General features: G+C 39.8%; 1 protein-coding gene across 1 annotated transcript in view; it reads left to right on the top strand.

The window, feature by feature from the left end:
* Nucleotides 1-14,680, top strand: part of RGS7 (regulator of G protein signaling 7) — a 480,171-nt gene that overhangs the window by 72,689 nt on the left and 392,802 nt on the right. The window lies entirely within an intron of this gene.

Genomic DNA, 14,680 nt, shown 5'->3' on the forward strand with positions numbered 1-14,680 from the left:
CTCTTTCTTCACCTATAAAGGAGATTTGTACAAAAAATGGAACTGAGTCTGCACTAGCCCCTTGATCTTACTGCCAATTTATAGGAGATAGGGGATCATGTTATGTGAAGTCAGAAGGCTGCAGTCAGCAAAATCCAGACTGTGGCAAACTCTGTGGAGTAGACAACCTGTTTTTTTTCAATAACAGCAAAAACAAGTACAAGAGAAAAAAAAAAAGATGTTGGAGACCCTGCAGATTAAAAGCAACTTAAGAAAAAGCAACAGTTGTAAAGTGTGGGTCTTATTTTGATCCTTGTTCAAATACACAAACTAAAGAATATTGTAAGTTTACCAAGAAAATATGACCACTGACTGGACATCTCTTGATGTTAATAAAGCATTGTTAATTTTTCAAACATGAATCTAAGGTATGATGGTAAATATTTAACAAATGGATCTCCTTAAATTAAAGCCCTGATTTTCATATTTGTTGATTTCTGTGAAATATATGCTCCCTTTGTGGCCAATTTCAAGTAATCTGTTTGAGGTCAGAGATCCCTAAATGGGAAGGGATATACACATTAGTGCTTACTGGCCAAGTCAGTATGAACTGCTTTAGCCCACACTGAGGGGGATAATTGTTGATATATTACAGTGGTGTTAAAAAAGAGCGCCTATATTTTGGAGGTCTCTACTAAAATACATGGGTTTCTGTGGTGGCTCAGGAGTAAAGAATCTGCCTATCAATGCAGGAGACATGGGTTTGATCCTTGGGTAGGGAAGATCCCCTGGAGAAGGAAATGGCCAATCCACTGCAGTATTCTTACCTAGAGAATCCCATGGACAGAGGAGCCTGGAGTCACAAAATGAGTGGGACATGACTTAGTGACAAAGCAACAACAACCACTAAAATTCATATACAATGTTGTAAAGTAATTAGCCTCCAATTAAAAGAAATAAATTTATATTACAAATATATATAAGGAATTCATATAGTTGAAATGACAGGATGTCTGAGGTTTTCCTCAAAATGATCCGGGGTGAGAGTGGAGTAGGGAGTATAAATGAAACAGTGTTTTAGACTTAGTCACAAGTATACTGGAGTTTCTTATACATTTTTCTCCACCTTAAATGTGTCTTATATTTTCTAAAATAGACAAGATTGTAAAAAGTAAGTTATATTTTCTACTGAAAATCCTCCAGGACTTCCTACCTGAGTAGATGCTGAAGTCCTGCCTACAGGAGGACAGAAGGTTAAGGGGCCTACACTTAACCTTCTCCTTTCACTCTGCTCCACTGCTGTTGGCCTACCTGCTGGCCTTCAGTGTCCTAAGCCTGCTCTCTCCTTTGGCATCTGTACTGTCTCTGCTCAGAATACTTTCCCCAGATGACCACAGAATTCACACCCTCACTTTCTTCAAGCCTTTGCTTAGATGCTGTCATCCTAACAAGGGCCCTGTTCAAGGCCCCTTTCTGCTCACAGCTCCAGCCTAGTACTCTTGATGCCCAAAACTTATCATTTTCTAAAACATAATATTATTTACATATTTAAATCAGCATAAACTACACATTTAAGTAGTAAGAAGTGCCTGGAATGCAGTGGTTACTCAAAATAATTTTTGGTTGAACAAAATGAGTGAATGAAGGTGACATCTGTGAATGTCACAGAATTTTTCTTCTCTTTTATTTGATACTTCTGATTATATTACCTGCACTGACTACAAGATTTTTATTTCTGGAAGCTGTAGCTGCTGGAAACACTTCTTAATATTGGTAACAGTAGTACAGATTGTCTTAGATTCTCTTTAAAACGTCAATATTAGCTTGTTTCCACACCAGTAATGCAGAGGTAGACACCTTTTATAAAAGACTCCATTATCAGTTCAGTTGCTCAGTCGTGTCCAACTCTTTGCAACCCCATGGACTGCAGCATGCCAGGCTTCCCTGTCCATCACCAACTCCCAGAGCTTGCTCAAACTCATGTCCATCGAGTCGGTGATGCTATCCAATCATCTCATCCTCTGTCATCCCCTTCTCCTCCTTCCTTCAATCTTTCCCAGCATCAGGGTCTTTTCCAGTGAGTCAGTTCTTCACATCAGGTGGCCAAGTATTGCAGCTTCAGCTTCAGCATCAGTCCTCCCAATGAATATTCAGGACTGATTTCCTTTAGGATTGACTGGTTTGATCTCCTTGCATTCCACGGAATGTGCAAGAGTCTTCTCCAACACCACAGATCAAAAGTATCAATTCTTCAGTGCTCAGCTTTCTCTATGTTCCAACTCACATACCCATTCATGGCTATTGGATAAACCATAGCTTTGACTAGACAGACCTTTATTGGCAAAGTAATGTCTCTGCTTTTTAATATGCTGTCTAAGTTTGTAGTAGTTTTTCTTCCAAGGAGCAAGTGTCTTTTAATTTCATGGCTGCAGTCACCATCTGCAGTGATTTTGGAGGCCCCCAAAATAAAGTCTGTCACTATTTCCATTGTTTCCCCATCTATGTGCTATGAAGTAATGGGATTGGATGCCATGGTCTTAGTTTTCTGAATGTTGAGTTTTAAGCCAGCTTTTTCACTCTTCTCTTTCACTTTCATCAAGAGGCTCTTTAGTTCCTCTTTGCTTTCTGCCATAAGGATGGTGTTATCTGCAAACCTGAGGTTATTGATATTTCTCCCAGCAGTCTTGATTCCAGCTTGTGATTCATCTAGCCTGGGATCTCTCATGATGTACTTTGCATATAAGTTAAATAAGCAGGGTGAAAATATATAGTCTTGACATACTCCTTTCCCAATTTGGAACTGTTGTTCCGGTTCATTGTTCCTGTCTGGCTCTAACTGTTGCTTCTTGACCTGCATGCAGATTTCTCAGAAGGCAGGTAAGGTGTGTGGTATTCCCATTTCTTGAAGAATTTTCCACAGTTTGTTATGATCCATAGAGTCAAAGGCTTTGGCGTAATCAACAAAGCAGAAGTATATGTTTTTCTGGAATTTTCTTGCTTTTTTGATGATCCAGTGGATTTTGGCAATTTGATCTCTGGTTCCTCTGCCTTTTCTAACTCCAGCTTGAACATCTGGAAGTTCATGGTTCACATATTTTGAAGCTGGGCTTGGAGAATTTTGAGCATTACTTTGCTAGCATGTGAAATGAGTGCAATTGCACAGTAGTTTGAACATTCTCTGGCATTGCCTTTCTTTGGGATTGGAATGAAAATTGACCTTTTCTAGTCCTGTGTCCACTGCTGAGTTTTCCAAATTTGCTGGCGTGTAGAGTGCAGCACTTTAACAGCATCATCTTTTAGGATCTGAAATAGCTCATGTGGAATTCCATCATCTCCACTAGCTTTATTCAAAGAGATCATAACACATATTTTCAAAACAAAATCAGTAAGCTTCAAGAGGAAAAAGAATGACAGTTTGATTAGTTTACTTCTAAAATGTCTTGGTCATTGTTTTAGAGGGTCAATGATAGGAGCTGGTTTTTTTTTATTTTATTTTATTTTATTTTTAAACCTGAAACACTGTATTAGTTTTGCCAAACATCAAAACGAATCCGCCAGAGGTATACATGTGCTCCCCATTGGATTTTAGCATATTTGCATGAATCAGAATTCCCCCACCTCCACTGTTCCCCCATTATCTTGCAGCATATACTTAGATAACTTGCTTTTTTTCAGTACTTATTCATCTAGGTAGATTAATGTTGACACTCCATAATCATCATCACTAAATGGTCAGGGGAACATCTTGTCAGAACTTCAATGAAGAACAAATCTCCTTACTTTTTGGACCTCAAAGAAGCACTGATAATGCTAGGTGAAATTCCTAATGCCATGGCCCAAGCAGAGAACTCCAAAACTTGTCTGAATTTTTTTCATACATGTTATTAGGTTGTGTGCTAAGTCACTTCAGTCATGTCTGATTCTTTTGGAGCTTATAGACTGTAGCCCACCAGGCTCCTCTGTCCATCAGATTCTGTAGTCAAGAATACTGGAATGGGTTGTCATACAACCAGGGGATCTTCCTAGCCCAGGGATTGAACCAGTGTTTCATATGTCTTCTGTGTTGGCAGGTGGGTTTTTTACCACTAGTGCCAACTGGGAAGCACGGGCCTGACTGCTGTATTGAATTGTGCTGTCCTTTTTTCCTCTTCGTTTCTGCAAAGATTTGTTTTCCCTAAATATCAAAGTTAGCTATTTCAGTGACCCAGGAATAGGAGCGCTTCATTGTAGAATGTGAAAACCATGGTTGTTTTTTTTTTCTTAAATCACAACCAGGTAATGACTGAAGGGCTTGGTTTTCATTCTGTTGCATGGCTTTCAGTGGGACACTCAGGTATTGAGTAAAAGGAGAAAGGCTTAGAAAGTAAGCATATGTGAAGGTGCTCTACTTTGTATGGTGTTAGTCACTCAGACATGTTCACTCTTTGCAACCGCATGGACTGTGGCCCACCAGGCTCCTCTGTCCATGGAATTCTCCAGGCAAGAATACTGGAGTGAGTTGCCATGACCTTTTCCAGGGGATCTTCCTGACCCAGAGATCGAGCCCAGATCTCCCTCATGGCAGGCAGATCTTTTACTGTCTGACCTACCAGGGAAGCTCTATCTTCATTTCAGTTCAGTCACTCAGTCGTGTCCATTTCTTTGCAACCTGATAAACTGCAGCAAAGCAGGCTTTCTTGTCCAACACCAACTCCCAGAGCTTGCTAAAACTCATGTCCCCTGAGTTGGTGATGCTGTCGAACTGTCTCATCCTATGTCACCATCTGCAGTGATTTTGGAGTCCCCAAAAATATAGTCTCTCACAGTTTCCATTGTTTCCCCATCTATTTGCCATGAAGTCATGGGACTGATTGCCATGATCTTAGTTTTCTGAATGTTGAGTTTTAAGCCAGCTTTTTCACTCTCCTCTTTCACTTTCATCAGGTGCTGCTTTTGTTCTTCACTTCCTGCAATAAGGGTGGTGTCATCTGCATATCTGAGATTACTGATATTTCTCCCAGCAAACTTGATTCCAGCTTGTGCTTCATCCAGCCTGGCATTTCGCATGATGAACTCTGCATAGAAGTTAAATAGGCAGGGTGACAGTATACAGCCTTGACCTACTCCTTTCCTGATTTGGAACCAGTCCATTGTTCCATGTCCAGTTCTAACTGTTGCTTCTTCTTCTTTTTTTAAATTTTATTTTATTTTCAAACTTTACAAAATTGTATTAGTTTTGCCAAATATTAAAATGAATCCGCCACAGGTATACATGTGTTCCCCATCCTGAACCCTCCTCCCTCCTCCCTCCCCATTCCATCCCTCTGGGTCGTCCCAGTGCACCAGCCCCAAGCATCCAGTATCGTGCATCGAACCTGGACTGGCAACTCGTTTCATACATGATATTTTACATGTTTCAATGCCATTCTCCCAAATCTTCCCACCCTCTCCCTCTCCCACAGAGTCCATAAGACTGTTCTATACATCAGTGTCTCTTTTGCTGTCTTGTAAACAGGGTTATTGTTACCATCTTTCTAAATTCCATATATATGCGTTAGTATACTGTATTGGTGTTTTTCTTTCTGGCTTACTTCACTCTGTATAATAGGCTCCAGTTTCATCCACCTCATTAGAACTGATTCAAATGTATTCTTTTTAATGGCTGAGTAATACTCCATTGTGTATATGTACCACACCTTTCTTATCCATTCATCTGCTGATGGACATCTTGGTTGCTTCCATGTCCTGGCTATTATAAACAGTGCTGCGATGAACATTGGGGTACGCGTGTCTCTTTCCCTTCTGGTTTCCTCAGTGTGTATGCCCAGCAGTGGGATTGTTGGGTCAAAAGGCAGTTCTATTTCCAGTTTTTTAAGGAATCTCCACACTGTTCTTCATAGTGGCTGTACTAGTTGCATTCCCACCAACAGTGTAAGAGGGTTCCCTTTTCTCCACACCCTCTCCAGCATTTATTACTTGTAGACTTTTGGATCGCAGCCATTCTGACTGGTGTGAAATGGTACCTCACAGTGGTTTTGATTTGCATTTCTCTGATAATGAGTGATGTTGAGCATCTTTTCATGTGTTTGTTAGCCATCTGTATGTCTTCTTTGTTGAAATGTCTATTTAGTTCTTTGGCCCATTTTTTGATTGGGTCATTTATTTTTCTGGAGTTGAGCTGTAGGAGTTGCTTGTATATTCTCGAGATCAGTTGTTTGTCAGTTGCTTCATTTGCTATTATTTTCTCCCATTCTGAAGGCTGTCTTTTCACCTTGCTAATAGTTTCCTTTGATGTGCAGAAGCTTTTAAGTTTAATTAGGTCCCATTTGTTTATTTTTGTTTTTATTTCCAATATTCTGGGAGGTGGGTCATAGAGGATCCTGCTGTGATGTATGTCGGAGAGTGTTTTGCCTATGTTCTCCTCTAGGAGTTTTATAGTTTCTGGTCTTATGGTTAGATCTTTAATCCATTTTGAGTTTATTTTTGTGTATGGTGTTAGACCAACAGTATTCTTCACAGAGCTAGAACAAATAATTTCACAATTTGTATGGAAATACAAAAAACCTCGAATAGCCAAAGTGATCTTGAGAAAGAAGAATGGAACTGGAGGAATCAACCTACCCGACTTCAGGCTCTACTACAAAGCCACAGTTATCAAGACAGTATGGTACTGGCACAAAGACAGGAATATAGATCAATGGAACAAAATAGAAAGCCCAGAGATAAATCCACGCACATATGGACACCTTATCTTTGACAAAGGAGGCAAGAATATACAATGGATTAAAGACAATCTCTTTAACAAGTGGTGCTGGGAAATCTGGTCAACCACTTGTAAAAGAATGAAACTAGAACACTTTCTAACACCATACACAAAAATAAACTAACTGTTGCTTCTTGACCTGCATACAGGTTTCTTAGGAGGCAGGTGAGGTGGTCTGGTATTCCCATCTCTTTAAGAATTTTTCATAGTTTGTTGTGATGTACACAGTCAAAGGCTTTGGAGTGATCAATAAACCAGAAGTAGATATTTTTTCTGGAATTCTCTTACTTTTTGTATGGTTCAACAGATGTTGGCAATTTGATCTCTGATTCCTCTGCCTTTTCTAAATCCAGCTTGAACATCTGGAAGTTCACGGTTTACATACTGTTAAAGCCTGGCTTGGAGAATTTTAAGCATTATGTGTGAGATGAGTGCAATTACACAGTAGTTTGAACATTCTTTGGCATTGCCCTTCTTTGGGATTAGAATGAAAACTGACTTTTTCCAGTCCTGTGGCCACTGCTGAGTTTTCCAAATTTGCTGGCATATTGAGTGTAGCACTTTCACAGTATAATCCTTTAGGATTTGAAATAGCTCAACTGGAATTCCATCACCTACACTAGCTTTGTTCGTAGTGATGCTTCCTAAGGTCCACTTGACTTCCCATTCCAGGATGCAGCTGGCTCTAGGTGAGTGATCACATCATTGTGGCTATCTGGGTAATGGAGATCTTTTTTTGCATAGTTCTTTTGGTATTCTTGCCACCTCTTCTTAATATCTTCTGCTTCTGTTAGGTCCATACCATTTCTGTCCTTTATTGAGCCCATCTTTGCATGAAATGTTCCCTTGGTATCTCTGATTTTCTTGAAGAAATCTGTAGTCTTTCCCAGTCTATTGCTTTCCTCTATTTCTTTGCATTGATCACTGAGAAAGGTTTTCTTATCTCTCCTTTCTATTCTTTGGAACTCTGCATTCAAATCGGTATATCTTTTCTTCTCTCCTTTGCCTTTAGCTTGTCTTCTTTCCTCAACTATTTGTAAGGCCTCCTCAGAGAACCATTTTGCCTTTGTGCATTTCTTTTTCTTGGGGATGGTCTTGATCCCTGTCTCTTATACAGTGTCATGAACCTCCATCCATAGTTCTTCAGGCACTCTTTCAGATCTAATCCCTTGAATCTATTTTCACTTCCACTGTATAATCATAAGGGATTTGATTTAGGTCATGCCTGAATGGTCTAGTGGTTTTCCCTACTTCCTTCAATTTAAGCCTGAATTTGACAGTTAGAAGTTCATGATCTGAGCCACAGTTGGTTTCTGGTCTCGTTTTTGTTGACTGTATAGAACTTCTCCATCTTTGGCTGCAAAGAATTGCAGCCAAATTGGGATTTGGCAGTCGAATTGGGATTGACCATCTGGTGATATCCATGTGTAGTCTTCTCTTGTGTTGTTGGAAGAGGGTGTTTGCTATGACCAGTGCTTTTTCTTAGCAAAACTCTGTTAGACTTTGTCCTGCTTCATTTTGTACTCTATGGTCAAATCTGCCTGTTGTTCCAGGTATCTCTTGACTTCCTACTTTTGCATTCCAGTCCCCTATGCTAATAAGGACATCTTTTTTGGGTGTTAGTTCTAGAAGGTCTTGTAGGTCTTCATAGAACTATTCAGCTTCTTCAGCATTACTGGTCGGGGCATAGACTTGGATTACCGTTATATTGAATGGTTTGTCTTGGAAAAAGCAGAGATCATTCTGTCATTTTTGATCATTCTGTCTAACTTAGGGAAATGCAAATTAAAACAACAAGATACTACTATATGCCTGTCTGTTAGAATGATGGAAATCCAGAACACTGACAGCACCAAATGGTGTGAAATATGGGGTAACAGGAACTCTTCATTCATTTTTGGTTGTAGAGTTACTTTGTAAGACAGTTTGGAAGTTCCTCAAAAAATTAAGCATAGTCTTGTCTACAGTCCAGCAATCAATTTTCTTTGTTATTTATTCAAAGATATTGAAAACTGCATCCACACAAAAGCTTGCACTTGGATGTTTATAGCAACTTTATTCATGATTGCCAAAGGTTGAAGGCAGCACAACATCCTTTAGTGGGCTAATAGATAAATAAACTGTGGTATAACCAGACAATGTAGTATCATTCAGCACTAAAAAGAAATGAGCTGTTAAGCTGTAAGAAGACATGGAAGAACCTTAAATGCATATTACTAAGTAAAGGAAGTCAATCTGCAAAGGCTACATACCGTATAATTCCAACTATGTCACATTCTGGGAAAGGCAAAACTATGGAGACAGTCAAAAGACAGGTGATTTCCAGGGATTGGCAGGGAGGAAAGGGTAAATAGGTGGAGAACAGTGGATTCTTAGGGCAGTGAAATTACTCTCTATGATCCTATAATGATATCTATATGTCACTATACATTTTTCAAAGCTCACAGAATGAAAGTACAATACCCAAAGTGTACCCCTAATGTAAACTATGGACTTTGGGTGATTATGATGTGTGAGTGTTATTGGAGTAACAAACGTACCCGTGTGGTGGTGGATTGATAATAGTGAAAGCTTTTTGTGCATTGGGGGTTGGGTGGAATATGAGTACTCTCTGTATGTTCAACTCTGTTTTTCTGTGAACCTAAAACTGTAAAAAATAAAGTCTATTTTTAAAAAAAGATAGGAAGGCCTACTAAAACTGAGAGGAGAGTACGTTAATGTGTTAATGTGATTAGTTAAGGAATGAAATGAGGGCTGCTCCATAATGCTCATACATTTGTAATAGATTGTTATCTGTTGATTTGCAAGTATAGGTGTAAATAGATTCAGGAATGAAAATCAAATCTATATTCAAAATTAGAGTGGATTAGACCTCATAGTCTTTTCTGTTTCCTGCAAAAGATGCTAGATGTGTAGCGATACTGGCTTCAAATCATTTTCTAAATATTCCAGTTGCCATAGCAGCCAAAGCTGATGATGGAATTTATATACAGAGCCTTCAGAAAAGAGGTTTGCTAAAAAAGTCTTAATAGTTGCTCAAGACAGTTGGTTTTTCATATCTCATCTTCAAAACATTTCTTTGATTATAAGTTTTCTGCATTTATTTTAGTAATTAATATGGTAGTATTTTTTTTTTTTGACCTAAAATATGGGCCTATCATCTAAGTGACATTTATGAAATGGTTAGTGTAGTAAGTAGTCAGGATAATTGAAACACTGACTTTTCTGGAGAATATGAAGACTGTCAGCAAATCTGGGAGTGTCAGTGGCTGGACGGGGAAGCTCAAGAGTCTTCAGAACTCTATTAGCTCAGATTTGTTAGCCCTTCTTTCTCTTTAAACATATTATTATTTCTTGGGGATTGATCCTAGATTTATGATTGTACACACTGGAATAAAATTAAAGTGGGGAGTGAGAAATACTTGTCATGTCTGCAGAGATCTGAGAACTATCTCTGGGTTTCCCTGGATATGTAGTTTTACCGCCTCTTGTTCTTTATCTGCAATCTATGTGGTGGCAAAGATGCCTTAGCCTTGTGCACAGCTCAATTGACCTTATTACATTTATTTTTGTATTTCTTTTCTAGATGCTTATGTTAAGGGTGCCAGAAATGTTGTGAAAGGAGTGAAAACAATGAACACTAAACTCTTTCTCCATGACTCTCTGATATCCTCGGATGATTAGATGATGGGAGTTCTGGAAACTTTGAGAGAACTGATCTTTATCAGTGTTGCTAGTACCAATTAACATGGTTTCCCTGTTGACTGGTGTCACTGTCTGCTTAGTGTTTAACATTCATAGAAAAGAACAAGCCTTATTTGGGGAAAAGTATTTGTGAGTTGCTCGTCTACCCTCTGTAGGCGCCAGAACATTCTCTAAAGTTGGGTCGTGGTTTCTACTTAGCCTAAGCATCTCTTTAATAATACACAAGGGGGTAGATGACTGTGCTGAGTGCAATGAAGAAACAGTAAAATATGCCATCAGGGAATATGGAAAAACCTGAGTTAGTTGGAGGAATGAGATGAGAGAAGATCTTCCTGAAGTGGTAACATTTGATCTGGGATCAAGAGAGTGAGTAGGTGTCAGTCAGGCAAGTGACTCTTCTTGGATTAACTGACCTTATTTTAACTTTTCAAACATAATGAAAGCTTCCTGATCAGGGTCTTCAAGTTACTTAACATTGGCTTGATGTGTGGGTCCTCTCCTGGTTTCTGATTATTTTTGTGATCATCCATTTCTTAGTCTTCCCTAGTAATCCACAATCAGGACATTAAATTTCTTTCTTTATCATCTGAATTTGAGTGATATTGAATAATTTTGTGATTCCTCTTCTATGTCTCATTAGTCACTGTCCCCCCAACATCTCCTTTAAGGGGAGTGAGTTAATGTACAGGTAGTAGATCCAATGGGAATTGAATGAAACTTGGCTTGAAAAATTTTCTGTGTTGCTCAAGTTCCCCTTAATAAAATAAGTTTAGTGGTTTTCTGGTTGACTTTCTTTAATATATTGTTTTACCATATATATGTTTCAGTGTTTGGTTTAAATCTTGTAGTAAAGTTTGCAACATTACAGTTGTTTCTTCACCATTTCATTGGGCACCTTCAGACTGAAGTAGGTGCCACTTTGAGTCACTTTGATTTTGCTTTCTTCGATACTGTTCATTAGAAAAGGATTCTTTACCATCTGAGCCAAGATTAGGACACTCTGAAAATCTGAAACTGTTTGTATCAATCCATTATTGAAGTCCAGATTAATGGGGGCTTTAAGGATTTATGAAGTCAAAACTGCCTATGGCTTAGTACTATAATTGTTTACATGTCAAGAATTCAGCCCTGGCTTTTATAGACATCAAAGCAGCTCAAGCTTTACATGTAGTTTTTCCTGGTATTGGCCAATTATGCTGTTGAATTTTCACCTGGTGGTGGTGTCCCTAGAGACAGGTTCATTCTCATTTGCTAATGACTTCTTAAATTTCTGAAATGAGGTTTTTAGAATCACAGAGTTTGTTACTGATTTTTCTTCTCATGGAGCTGAATAATCAAAGCCATGTTCAAGTTACATATGAAGAAAACTGACTATTCCTATACCTCATTACAAAAATTCCTATCTTTTCCTTATATTAGTAGGACATTCTTGTTGTGTCCTCTCTGAATTGAGTCCACTCATCTTAATCTGGTTCTAAAATGGTGCTGCTATCCTTCTGGAGATTCATTTTCATAATTTATCTGTCCTTTCCATCCCTCCTTTTACACATTAATCCCATAAACATTCATTGAACACATTCTATGGGCCAGACAGCTATCTAGGTTCTAGGACTACAGCAGTTAATTAAAGATACACAAATCACTTTCTTGGTGGAGTTCACATTCTAAAGGCATGAAGTGAGTGAAAGTCTCTCAGTCATGTCTGACTCTTTGTGACCCCATGGACTATACAGTCCATGAAATTCTCCAGGTCAGGATACCAGAGTAGGTAGCCTTTCCCTTCTCCAGGGGATCTTCCCAACCCAGGGATTGAACCCAGGCCTCCTGCATTGCAGGCGGATTCTTTACCAGCTGAGCCACAAGGGAAGCCCAATCTAAAAACATGAGGCAATGAATAAAAGAAATAAGGAAAATACATCATTTTAGTTGGTGATGTGTGCCATAGAAGAATAAAGGAGAGAAATGGAGTGCTGGTGGGCAAATTAAATTTTAAATCAGGTGGCTAGAGGGGAAAAAAAAAACCCCAGCTGAGAAGCTTCCCTTGGAGTACAGATGTGAAGGAAATGAGATGGTACTATCAGAGGAAGAATGCCCAAGCAAAAACAGCAGCAAGAGGGAAGATCCTAGAGGAGAAAAGATGCCTTGAAAGGTCAGGGGTCTTGAGTAGACCAGAGGGGTCAGACTGGAAGGACCAGCAGGAAGAGGAAAAGAGGATGAGGATAAGGTCAAATATGTGACAAGGATCAGGGCATGTAGGGCTATGTGGGCTACCTCAAGGACATTATGGATTTTACTGTGAGGGAGATGGAGAAGCCCCTGGAGTTCTGAGAAGAGGAGTGATATGATCTGATTTACACACAAGCAGGTTTACTCTGACTGTTGTATAATAGGCTGAAGGGGATATAGGGAGACTGGTTAGGAATTTGTTGCAATAACCCATGCAGGAGGTGAAGGTGGTTTGGATCATAGCGGTGGCTGTGGAGGTGGTGAGAAGGAGAAGGATTCTGGGTGTATTTGTCAGGTAGATTTAGAGAGTTTGTTGATTGATTGGGATGTGAAAGAAAGCATCACATCAAGAAGGACTCAAACGTTTTTGGCCCAAGCAACTGGAAATGTGAAGTTACTATTAAGAGAGGTGGGGGCTTCCCTGGTGTCTCAGTGCTAAAGAACCCGCCTGCCAATGCAGGAGACGTGGGTGTTCGATCCCTGGTCTAGGACGATCCCACAGGCTGTTGAGCAAATGAGTGCGTGTGCCTCAGCTGCTGAGCCCACCCTCTGGGGCCCTTGAGACACAGCTGCTGAGCCCACGTGCCACAACTGCTGAAGCCCTTGAGCCCTAGAGCCCAGGCTCTGCAGCAAGTGATGCCACTGCAGTGAGAAACCCATGCAGCACATCTAGAGACGAGCCCCTGCTCTCTGCAACTAGAGAAAAGCCTGCACAGCAACAAAGACCCAGCGCAGCCTAAATTAATTAATTGAAAAAGGGAGAGTTGGGGAACATTGGAGGAGTATAGGTTTGGTTGAAGATCAGAAGTTTAGACAAGGCCTCCTCCCCCCTCCTCCCTTTCTCAAGAGCCATAGTTGTCCTCAGGCCCTCCGTCCTGGCACACACACGCTCACTCCTTCTCCGCTGAAGGTGGTTGACAGCTTCCTAGGGACTAGAGTCTCATTCAGTGCTGAACAAAAGGGTCTGGGGCACGGGAGAGGATCTGTGTAGAGACAGAGTTGCCTTTGTAACATGTGAATTTTGTGTGGAGTCCTGGAGGGCCAGGGACGTGAAGAAAAAAAATGCAAATTATATTATACTTCATATTTAAATTTAAAGTAATATAATCTCAGAAAGAGTCAAACGAAGAACTTTGGTTGTAGTTATTCTGATACACTGGTATGTGTTTTCCTCTTTCTAGTCAGAGTTGAGACCTCGAGCTAGAAGCCATTCCTCTGGGATTCACATTTTTAATTCCCTCATGCTATCCCTCTACTCCTAGGCCCCTTCTGCCTAGATTTAGATCTCGCTCCCAGCCTATTGCATCGGGTGCATATTTGCTTCTTCACTGCTGAATTTGTTGACTGAATGGGGTTCAGATCTGTGATAGGACTTGTGCCTTAAAAAGTTCTCCTCTTAGAACAGATCATACTATCATTCGTAAAAGGATTTCACATTAAGATTGGGCTTCACTGGGAAGAGATTCGTTAAGATATGGGTACATAAGCTATTTGAATGTAACAAAGAAAATGGAATCTTTGAGATTCAGAATTCTCAGAGGTATTAGCATGTCAGTAATTTGTTAAACTGTATTTTACCTAGTGATGTTTACATGTTTATACTATAAGGCCACTTTGAAAGAGGCTCACCTAAAAATACTGATTTAAACAAAAGTTAAGTAAGTAATAGTACAGGAGGGTCACAGTAATAGCAACAATTGTGAAAGTTTGGATGTAAGTATAAACTTAGGAACCTTGTTATTTAGTTGCTAAGTTATGTCCAACTCTTTGGTGACCCCTGGTCTGTAGCCCACTAGGCTCCTCTGTCCATGGGATTTCCCAGGCAAGAATACTGGAGTGGGTTGCCATTTCCTCCAGGGGATCTCCCTGACCCAGAGATAGAACCAGTGTCTCCTACGTCTCCTTGCATTGGCAGGCAGATTCTTTTACCACTGAGCCACCTGGGAAGCCTATTGGTAGCATTGATTCAAATAGTTTCAGGTATTATCTACTTTGGCTCATAGAAATGCCAATAAAATGAATAAAAGA

The sequence above is a fragment of the Bubalus kerabau genome, chromosome 5 (genome assembly GCF_029407905.1).
Source record: "Bubalus kerabau isolate K-KA32 ecotype Philippines breed swamp buffalo chromosome 5, PCC_UOA_SB_1v2, whole genome shotgun sequence".
NCBI lineage: Eukaryota > Metazoa > Chordata > Mammalia > Artiodactyla > Bovidae > Bubalus > Bubalus kerabau.